General features: G+C 41.8%; 1 long non-coding RNA gene across 1 annotated transcript; it reads right to left on the bottom strand.

The window, feature by feature from the left end:
• Positions 1–2,724: 2,724 nt before the first annotated feature.
• LOC116654418 (uncharacterized) lies at positions 2,725–3,608 on the bottom strand. The gene is made up of 2 exons (XR_004309652.2): positions 3,505–3,608; positions 2,725–2,902 (listed from the first exon to the last, which is right to left on the bottom strand). It is a non-coding gene; the product is annotated as an uncharacterized LOC116654418 (long non-coding RNA).
• Positions 3,609–10,192: the final 6,584 nt, after the last annotated feature.

Raw genomic sequence — 10,192 nt, 5'->3', positions numbered from 1 at the left:
TACTTCCAGCAGCAGAGTGATGGGCCAGGGTAAGGCGATGGCAGAGATCTGGCCTGAGGAAAGCTGTGTGCTTCCCTAATTGAGCAGGAATTAAGGCAGTAGCAGGGTCACCCCTCCGCCCATCTCAGGCACAAGCACACATTAGTGGCCATCCAAGCATTTGCAGCTGGTCCTAGCAATGCTGAAGATGCAAGCGACTGCTTCGGTGATACATAAGAATGATTTCTGACAGCAGCCAAGACTGCTGTGGTGCCTGGGGAAAGCACAGGGTTGTCATTGTGTAGGCAGCCAGCAAGGCAAGATAATTTTTTCCTCCACATTCCGCATCTACTCACTCATCCACCCCCTTTTTACTTTTATTTTTTAACACCAGAAGTATTTTGAGTGCGATTAAAAAGGCATTATTAGCACTTAATTGGTTTGGAATCCTCCCTGTGATGTTGAGCCCTTGTACTGATGTCATCCCAGTTGTCATGGATACAGGTGAACAAGCTGCATAAAGTGCAACATCAGTGCCAGGGGGATGGAAAATGGAGAGGGGAATCTGGGGAGGAACCTGAGGCTGAAAATGGGTGAGCAGAAACAGCTGCTGTCTCCAGGTGAGAGTGACTGAAAGCGAGGGAAAGGAACAGAGAGCACTTTGCAGAGATATTGAGGTTATAGTGTTGTGTTCACACTCTTCAGTGCAAGGTAGGAAGGCAGGCTGCTCTCTGACACTAAACACTGCAACAGAAGAGCCCCTCGACAGCTAACAATTAGGAGAGGAACCCAGGCTGACATCCCTCCGTGTGCACAGTAATTAGAAAGACAAATAGTGCCCTTCTTTCTGTTCAATCTGTCTAAGAGGTATGGAGGGAGTAACAGAAAGCAAATTATGGGGAAAAAAAAGCCAGAAAAATATGCTCTCACGGGAGTATATGTGCTTTTATGTATGCAAAAGACCATCTCTTTGTGACTAGAAGAGATGAAGGGAGGCTGTGGGACTAAGGTATATGTTCACCTGCACCCATATAAGATCCTCTAAAGATCTTTCCAAGTATCAATAATAACAATTAAAAAAAATAATGAAGGAATCCCACCTAACTGAGTTGCAGCAGCAGTTCCTCTGCCTGCTCCTATTTCCTTTCTCTCCACCTCATTCTTTTGCTGAGAAAGAAATTAAAATGTATTTTTCATACAATATCTCCAGAACTCTTTTTATGTAATAATCCTCTTTCTGTGCAAGAGGCAGGTCAGCAATAGCTGCAGGCTCCTGCACAATCAGTGCTCATCTCATAAAAATCTCCAGCTTTCCCTGGGATTTTCCAGCCACAACCTATTAAGCATTTGCCTGTGACAAGAAGCCAGTCTGGGGGGAGGAGTGGGGATGGGCTCTTTCAGATCATGCTGAGGCAAATTTGTATTTATTTACAGGGTGGTTGCGTGGATTTTTTTTTCTTGCAATGGAGAATTTAGACTTTTAAAAATGATACTTTGGATTTAAATTAATCTTAATAGGCAGTTAAGTCTTAACACTTTTGCTTTCAGACTAAATAAACAACATTTATTAAAATAATAATAATAACAACTCTTTAAATCAAAGAAGCTGTGGAGTGTTCTCCGCAGTTTATCCCCTCTTTTAGTGCCCGACCAAAGGTGTGATTGGCCAAGATTCAGAGGAAGGTCCAGCATTGGTCTCTAATATGGATCCTAGAGCACTGAGTTACAGCTAAGCTTTGCACAACAGCTGACTGCAAATCTGCTAATTAATTATTTCCTATTCACTTATATCTAACTTATGGATTTCAACAAAAAAAATATTTGCTCAGAACAGTGATACAGTACTTCTGAAACAGTGAAAATGTGTTTTTCTTACGTATATATAACTTATTTTCTGGAGTACAAAGTGTCTTTGTATCACAGTTTAGGCTCAGTAAAACAGACAAGATGTGGTTCCTACCAAATTTAAACCTTGCATTTATGCAAATCGATTGTCTTCACTTCTCACTCCAGTTTTTTAGATGTTACTTTTTCCCCCAGTTAAGAGCTAACATTTTTTTTTTCACATAATTTTTGGTTGAGCCTCCAGCACTTTATATAAGCACGAGTGCAGTAAGCAAGCTGTCAGTGAGACTTTTGCTCCATGTGCCATCTTGAAAGCACTTCACTGTAGTGACCACCAGTAGACCCCATATGCAGATGGCCTTTTTAGCAACCTTTATTTCTCACTAGGTCATTTCCAGCCTCTTCTTAGTGTGGTCATGTGTGAGAAAGATGGGGCTGTACTGGCAGGTGTGAGGGCTATGAGGGGTGGGCCATGCTCCATCCACGAGAAGGAAGACATATGAGCTGTCAAAATGTACTCTACATCGGCACTACAAGTCTGGGGATCCTACAGCCTCTTTCAGAGAGTACGGTGATCTCCCCAAGGAAAATCATCGTGCTCATCTCAGAGCTCATACCCTGAGTTCCTCCCTTTTCATCTCCCATGTGCTAGTGCCTAAAACCATTTTAATATAAAAATAACAGGGGCAGGAGGGTGGATGACTGTCTGAGGTTTCTGAGCTCCTTCTCCATACCACATATCTTTCTCAGTTTGAAACAGCGTTTTTCCTTTCAACTGTTTCTCACAGTTTGGCCACAGACCATCTTGCTACCTTGTATAATCTATAAACGTGCATGAATTTGGAGCACTGGATATAATATAATAACTTTAAAGAGAAGAAGAATCCATGTCTTACTTGAGAATGTGGAGAATGCATATTTATTAAATTTCACAAACCAGTGTAAATTTCCCACCACTTGAACAAAAGGAGTGCATTTCTGTAGTGTTACTCCTCTATTTTCTGTGGGGTTATGCCGTCTCCTTCAAATCAGCCCTGCAGTTCCATCCAGTCCTGGCCTGAAGATAGTGCTGGTGTTCCTGATGTTCATAGAATGACAGAATCATTAAGGTTGGAAAGACTAATAAGATCGTCTAGTTTAACCATTAACCCATGCCTGTGATTGCTCTAGATTGTGTCCTCAGTGCCACATCCATACAGTTCTTGAACACCTCCAGGGATGATGACTCCACCACCTCCCTGGGCAACCTGTACCACTGCCTCACCACTCTTTCTAGGAATAAATTCTTCATAATATCCAACCTGTTCTTCATTTAGAAGTGGACATGTTTTCATTCTACCCTGATGTATTCTACACTTCAGACCACCTGTCCTCTCTCTTCCCCAACAGGTGAGGATTGGGTCTCTTTCTTACCTCAGTGCCAGCTGTGAAGTTACAGCCACCTAACAAATGACCCTGTGATGCTCACACCCTTTGGTAGTGTAATGAGATCACATCCACACATGTGCCTGCGGGGAGCACTCCCAGTAACATGCCTCTGTGTCCACCATGGTTACAGGTTGCTGGCAAATCCTGGAAGGGGCTTCCTCAATCAGCTGGTGCTTGATAGTCAAGTGCTTGTGACCTCTGTTGTATTTATAGGACAAACAACAACACGAGCCATAATCATTGTTCACTCACCCTGAGTTGGAAGCCACTGTCCTCCTTCAGCAACAGGGCTGCAACAGACGTACCACTTGGAAGAAGATAATCCAGCCAGGCCTGTTGCCTCAAGGGATCACACCTAATTTCACCTGAAAACAGACTTTGGTCAAAAGCACAAAGGCAAGGGCATCTCTGATTGTAGTAAATGGCAAAGCCCAAGCAGACCTCACAGTGATGGACACAAGTCAGTGTGCTTTAACTTAGCAGCAACCAGGTGCTTGAAATCCACTAGCTTCCTCAGCTTGCCCAGCAGCATCTGCTTTTGCCTGAGGCTGCAGTTCTTGGCAAGTACCCATCAGTACCTGACTGTAGCCACTCTCTTCTGAAACTGGGTCTTCAGAAACAAGTATAAAAAAATACCAACATGGCATGTGACCTTGAACTGCCATACTGTGGATGCTGGAGCCAAAGGAAGTGAAGTGGCAAAGTTGGGATTCAAAAAATAAGACACCAAAACACCCTGACGCAAATTTTTATTATTATTTTTTTTAAATTTCTTTTCCTTTCCATCTTTTTAATTTAGAACATGGAGAAAAAGAAGATGCTAGTACCGTAAACATCACTGTGGAAACAAGTAGGCAGTAACCTTTAATACACTGAAAAGAGCTAGCACTGAAATTGTAGTCATTCCTTTGCAGTTATGCTGTCAAACCTCCAAAGATTTGGGCTTTTTAATTTATTATGTGTCATGAGAATATCTGCAGATGTCCTGCACATGTTATGCTTTCAATCTCCAGTCGATTCTTCTCTCTTATTTAACTGTTACTGTTAAGAAAAACACAATATAATAGAACAAACTCAACTTTTAACTACATTGATGTGTACAGTAACATACATGTAGTCTTAATCAGTAAAATCCTTACTTAGGACACTAAGGAGACATTGAGTTAAGCAGTTGGAGAAGTCTGGTTCAAATACTGTAATCAGAAGCCAGACTCTGGTGAAGTCAGCAAAGCTGTTCCTATTTGAATTTTCTGAATTTAGCTACAGTGCTTTATTTCCAGCCCTGCCTCCATTCCCTGTCTTGTGTGAAATGAAATAAGTAATTTTCAGCTTAGCTTCTCTCTGATAGGGATCTGTGTCACAAAATCGTCACATACCAGACACTCTGCTTAACTGCAAATGCAAGAAGGTTGATAGCTGAGCCTCTGTTGCAAAGACACTCAAGGAATAGTCTACACGGCTTTTCAAAGGCATTCTCTCTACAGCAAAGGATACTTACAGGTCAGCACTAAAATGAACTGGGAAGCACTGGGGAAACTTCTGCTTTTGAGTCAGTTGGAGTTGCTGCTACTTGTTCTGCCTTAATATGAGCAAAGAATCTCATTCATCAACTCCACAACCAAAGTAAAAAACAAAAAACAAACCCAAAAATCTTCCAATAACCAAGAAAGAAAAGAAAACTCCTAAGAAAAAATTACATAAAACCAACAAAAACTATTTCACCCCCAAATGACAGTGAAGCCTATATGTTAAGGATATCTCTCATTTTTTAACCAGCAGTTGTCGCAGCAGGAAATGGCCACTGCAGGCTTATAATTGCTTGATTTCAAAGGGGGTAAATCTTTTATTTTCACCTCCTTTCTCTGTCTTTAAATTATTACTTGGAGTGCTAGCCTTTGCTGCTGTGGTTCTTATCAGCACTGCAGGAGACAGTGATTGCCTTGTATCTGAAAACTACAATGAAATTAAACCTTAATTGGTTGTTTAAATGGGGTATAATATAGACCTTGAAAGACTTAAAGATAAGTATTCCAAATTGTTTTCGGATTCACTGTGAGCATATACACCTGGGATGATTAAAAGAAAATACAGCAAACTCAATTCCAGGGAAAAGCCTGATCATTTAGTATGATGTCATTACCAAAATTAAAGGAGGAAAACTAGAAAACATTTTCCATGCACCGTCTCCCATTTCCTCCCTCTGGGATGATAGGTCATAGCTTATTTATGCATCATAGTGTCTCCAAAGAAGAGCAAAAACAAACAGGCAAAATAAATAGATGAAAAGCAGCAACATAAGCATTTACTCATTTCTTGCAGGCTTTCCTAAGGGAAAAACCTAAACCTGTCGAAAATGTTAATAAGAAGGGGCATGAAAAAGAGATAGAAACAAGCAAGTGCCCATGGCTCCAAAGACAGGATTTGCAAGCTATAGATATGGTAAGCAGATGTATGACCAAAGAGGCAAAAATGTTTCAGTCGCACTCTCCTGGAAGTGCTTAGGAGCTCATATACCCTCAGGAAAACACAGCCCCAAGTCTGAGAAGAAACTTCCAATGCAAACAGTTGTCACATTCCGTATTTCCCATAAAAATGCCTTTTAGCTGAAATCCCACGCTTGGCTTGGCCCATAGGAATGTGCCCAGTGACTCACCTAAGCAGAACTGTTCCTTTTGTACCACAGAGTTTCCTGGAAAAAAAGCTAAATGTAAAAAATATTTGAACAGTCTTGAATGGCTGAGCTGTGCTCAGCTTTGTCTTCAGATGCTAAATAGCAGGGGAATACCACTGCTATCTGAAATAAAATGCAGGCATAGTCAGTCCACATCTTCCTGGTCTACTGCAACAGAGGTTGCAGCTACCCATGTATGTCTGGGCTGGAGAAACTTCAGCAACACAAGATGGAAGGGAGCTGCCATGAACTGCAGTTCTTTACACCAAGACTTTTTCTAGGTGTGCTTTATTGTCACCCAACCTGTAAATACTGTATATAGGACTGTGACGTGAGAGGGAGAAGGAGAGATGGAAGAGCAGAAAGGGAGAAAATAGTGCAAAATCTGCTCTTTGAAGAATTGCTCACAGGGGATTTGGAACCAGCCTTCCATGTGGCAGGTGGCTCCGGCAGTGAAAGGGCCATAAAGAAGGTATTTGGAGAGCTCTCTGCCTTTACTTCTCACCAGCTGTTTGTGCAATAATAACAGAACAGCAATTGCGGGTGAGAAGATTTAGTTTGGGTATGTCTTCAAAGTATACTGGCATAGAGACAGCGTGTGTCTTGAGAACCCCAGTTCCTGTTCCTAACCGGAGTTTTTCTTCCACACTTTCTTTCTATTGCTTCTAAAAGGGGCACATATAGTTGTGAATTATAAAATACAATCATAAATCTATATTCATTTTTTTTCTAGCCCATCACTAATAACTTTTTTTAGAGCCTTGGAGTCAAAAAACAGAGTGAGAATTCAGGAGGGAATTACAGAGCCTCATCTGCGAAGGACAGGAGAAGCAGATGAACTTCAAGCCCTTCCTGCAGTGAGTTTAATGAAGAAGTGCTCATTAAGTAAGTGGTTGTTTGAAACCCCTACCTAGCTGTCACTTGGGTATACAGAACTGCAATTTTAGAGCACGGAGAAATCCTGGATCAAAGCTATTTCACTTGCAGCAATATATTCTCTCTTGATACTATCAGAGGAAAAACAAAGGAAAAAAAAAAAAAAAAAAACAACGAGAAAAGGGAAGGCAAAACAAGGTGAATTCTAATGGCACTTAAAAACTTAAGATTTTTGTACTTACACGGATCCAGTATTTGTTTCTGGGCTACACAAAAGATTCAAATGCTTCTTTAGGATGTTTTCTGCATCTACAGAAATGAAGATGACAATTTGGCTTTCAAATAAGAGAACTCAAATTATCCGTGGTGCAGACAAAGTGTTGTGAATGGCTAGCCTCTGGACGCAGAGTGGCTACCTTCATTATGCAGTAAGTAGTTTCTCCCTTGGGGAGAAACAAAAACAAGAAATATCTCCCCCACCCCTCAAGCCTCACTTTATTCTGGAGAAAACAAATGCACTCAAGTGAGCAACCTTTTATCAGCAAAGATATTATGGAAAAACCCTGCTGATGAGCATTTCTATTAGAAGGGTTTTTGTTTTATTTTATTTGTTTTATTATCTCTTTGCATAGTCCCAGAGTACATTCATACGGCATGACAGTGTATGAAAGGAGATTTTAGTTCTGGACAGTGAAGTTTTTTTCTGAGGACTGGGACATATCTGCTCTGTTCCTGTGCCAGCCTGGTCCTGTTCTCCTTCTTCTGTCCAGTCCCCCCACTGCAGCCATGTGTGTCTCTGAAGGAAGCTGACAGAAGATTTGGCAGCTCTAAGCCTGCCAGGGCCTGAGCAGGGCTGCAGAATTTAAAATCAATGTTAGACCTTTGGAGATGTGACCTGAGTGCAGATAATGTTTGCCTATTACAATGATTTCATGATTTGATGCCTGAAGTGTTAATTCCTTTAGAGAATTCAGACAGCAATAGCACTACGTTGGCAAGAAATAAGATGGTCTTAGACCCTATGACTGACATTGCTTAATAGCAAGAGGTAACACAGATTGAGTGGGTATCAGGGGGGTGGTACTACAAAAGTTTCTGAACTGAAAAATAAACCCATGTAGAAATAAACAATGCCAAATTTCTGCTTCCTTCCCCTTAGTGCCATCAACAGCCATGCCCTTGAGGGAGATCCCACTGGTCCCTGCCCCTAACACAGCAGTAAGGCACATCCTTTAGCAAACTTGTCCACCTCCTTAGGAGTGCCACGTCATCCATGCCAACACACCATCATATCTCATCTCTACACTGTCCAGCCTCACGTGTGTCCAGAAACCCTTAAAACGTCATCACATACCAGGGCCCTAGGTGGCCTCCCAGCAAGAGATCTGGCCTGTCTGCGCCCTTCTCCTCACCACATGCCCAGGCTGAACATAGCCCTCTCACTTCAGAGAAGAGCTACTTCTGCTTTGCTTTTGGTGGGCAGCACACTTTCAACACCTCACTGTCAACAGTTTGCAATGGGATCATGCCTTTGAGGGAGAACAAACTCCCATCTTTGGGTCCAGTGCGAGGATGATCAGCTGAGCAGTGAGTAGGCCAAACCTCCCAAGCACTCACTCAATTGTAAGGCATGCCTTTAGAGCTGGATGGAGCAGCATTGACTCCTAAGCCCATGGCTCTTCAGGCTCCTCAGAAATGTCTGCCACAGAGCCCAGGCTGGTGGTGGGCCTCCACCTCTGCATCATGCAATGTACTGAAGCTCAAGCAGTGCCTGAGGGGCCAGAGATGAGGATACAGATGGAAAGCTCTCTTCTGGGGCTAACTCACTATGTTCTCAAATGCATTTAAAAGAAAACCTACAGACCCTACCTGGATGACCAGTAATTACATATCATTTTTTAGTGTGCTTCCCTAAATGTTTCCATCTAGTTTTTCTCAAGGAGTCAATTTTATAAGGTTTCTATGTGTCCTCCTATTTTCCTGCTATGTTTAGTCTCTCAGCAGGAAATTATCTACTTAGCATAGGATATGTGTCTGCTTCCTACAAAAGTTAGTTATAATAAATCCAACTTTGCAAAGTGCTGACAACAGTTAATACTCTGATGATTTAATTTGCAGGCAGAGCAATGAGGACTCAGAACTAATATCAGAGTGGTAGAGATGATACATCTGGAACAAGTTTTATGGAAAAGGTAACTGTCTGCAGTATGTTTGCCATATGCACTGGCAGTATAAGAGAGGATATAAAAATGTCATATTTCTTTTAGGGCAGGCACAAGACAGCATGTGCATCTGCAGCAGACAGGTCCAAATCTTTGGCAGAGGAGAGGGATGGCAGTATTCCCTACAATGTACTTCCTTCAAGATGCATTTGACACAAACAGTGTGTACTCTTGATAGGAAACATCTCAGACACTACCAAACAGAACACCAAGGCACGCATCTGATTTTGTTTCATCAGTCATTATGCTATGGCCTATGGACACCTGTTTTGTAGTTTGATAGTAAACCACATCACTGTGGCTATATTTATATGCCACGTATAAATACACATGCTTATATATAAGGATGGAGTTAGTCTATTCCAGAGGAGAATGCTCTCAAACCAGATAATCAAACCTACAGTCCTCTGAAATTACCTTTGGCTGTGCTCTGATTCACCTGAATATGACTCTATGCTTGCACCAGGCTGTCCTGTGTTTCCAAAACCTTCTACTACTCTAAAATTTGAGAGAAAAATAAGCACATGTACTTTTAAAAAGAGACACGGTGGGTCTAAGATTGTTCATATTTGTTTAGAGATACTTCTGGCACTGACCAAAAGAGATCTGGCTTTAATGTAGTGCAGTTTATGCAACAGATTAAGAATATATTTTCTATATGCTTCATCTGTTCTCATACGTAGCACTACTGAATGCTATACCTCTCTTAAAGATCTCATTCATAGAGCTCCAGTCCCAGGATCATACTGGTAGTAACACCTCTATAAAGAGCTAGCTTTTCCAGATAATAGCAAAAATCCAGACTGCAGCCCATTGTGGGATAATGTTCAATCCCATGTAAGTTACTGTAGCCTGAGGGTTACGGTGAGGGTTACAGAACAGAAGTCTGTGGGAAGAAACCACAGTTCCTCAAAATTTCTGGGAGGCAGCAGCTCCTTGTGGGAAGTTGACATGTTTCTGCCTTGATTATAAGGTCCTGAAAACTCCATCCATGCATTCAAGGCCACTTGCTGCCTCCACCCAAAGTGTCATTCATAGTATTAAGGCACACAGATGGGGTGTTCTGCTGCACTGAGGGACCCTATGGCACACTGAAAATACAACAGAATCACTCGCAAACCATCGCCATGCTTTTGCCTGTGATCTGCAAGCAGTTATATTCTTAGGAGAA

This window comes from Coturnix japonica, chromosome 1 (genome assembly GCF_054131305.1).
Source record: "Coturnix japonica strain WE chromosome 1, WE-NBRP24, whole genome shotgun sequence".
Lineage (NCBI taxonomy): Eukaryota > Metazoa > Chordata > Aves > Galliformes > Phasianidae > Coturnix > Coturnix japonica.
Note: the sequence above shows the minus strand (reverse complement) of the source record. Positions and strands in the feature narration are given on the sequence as shown.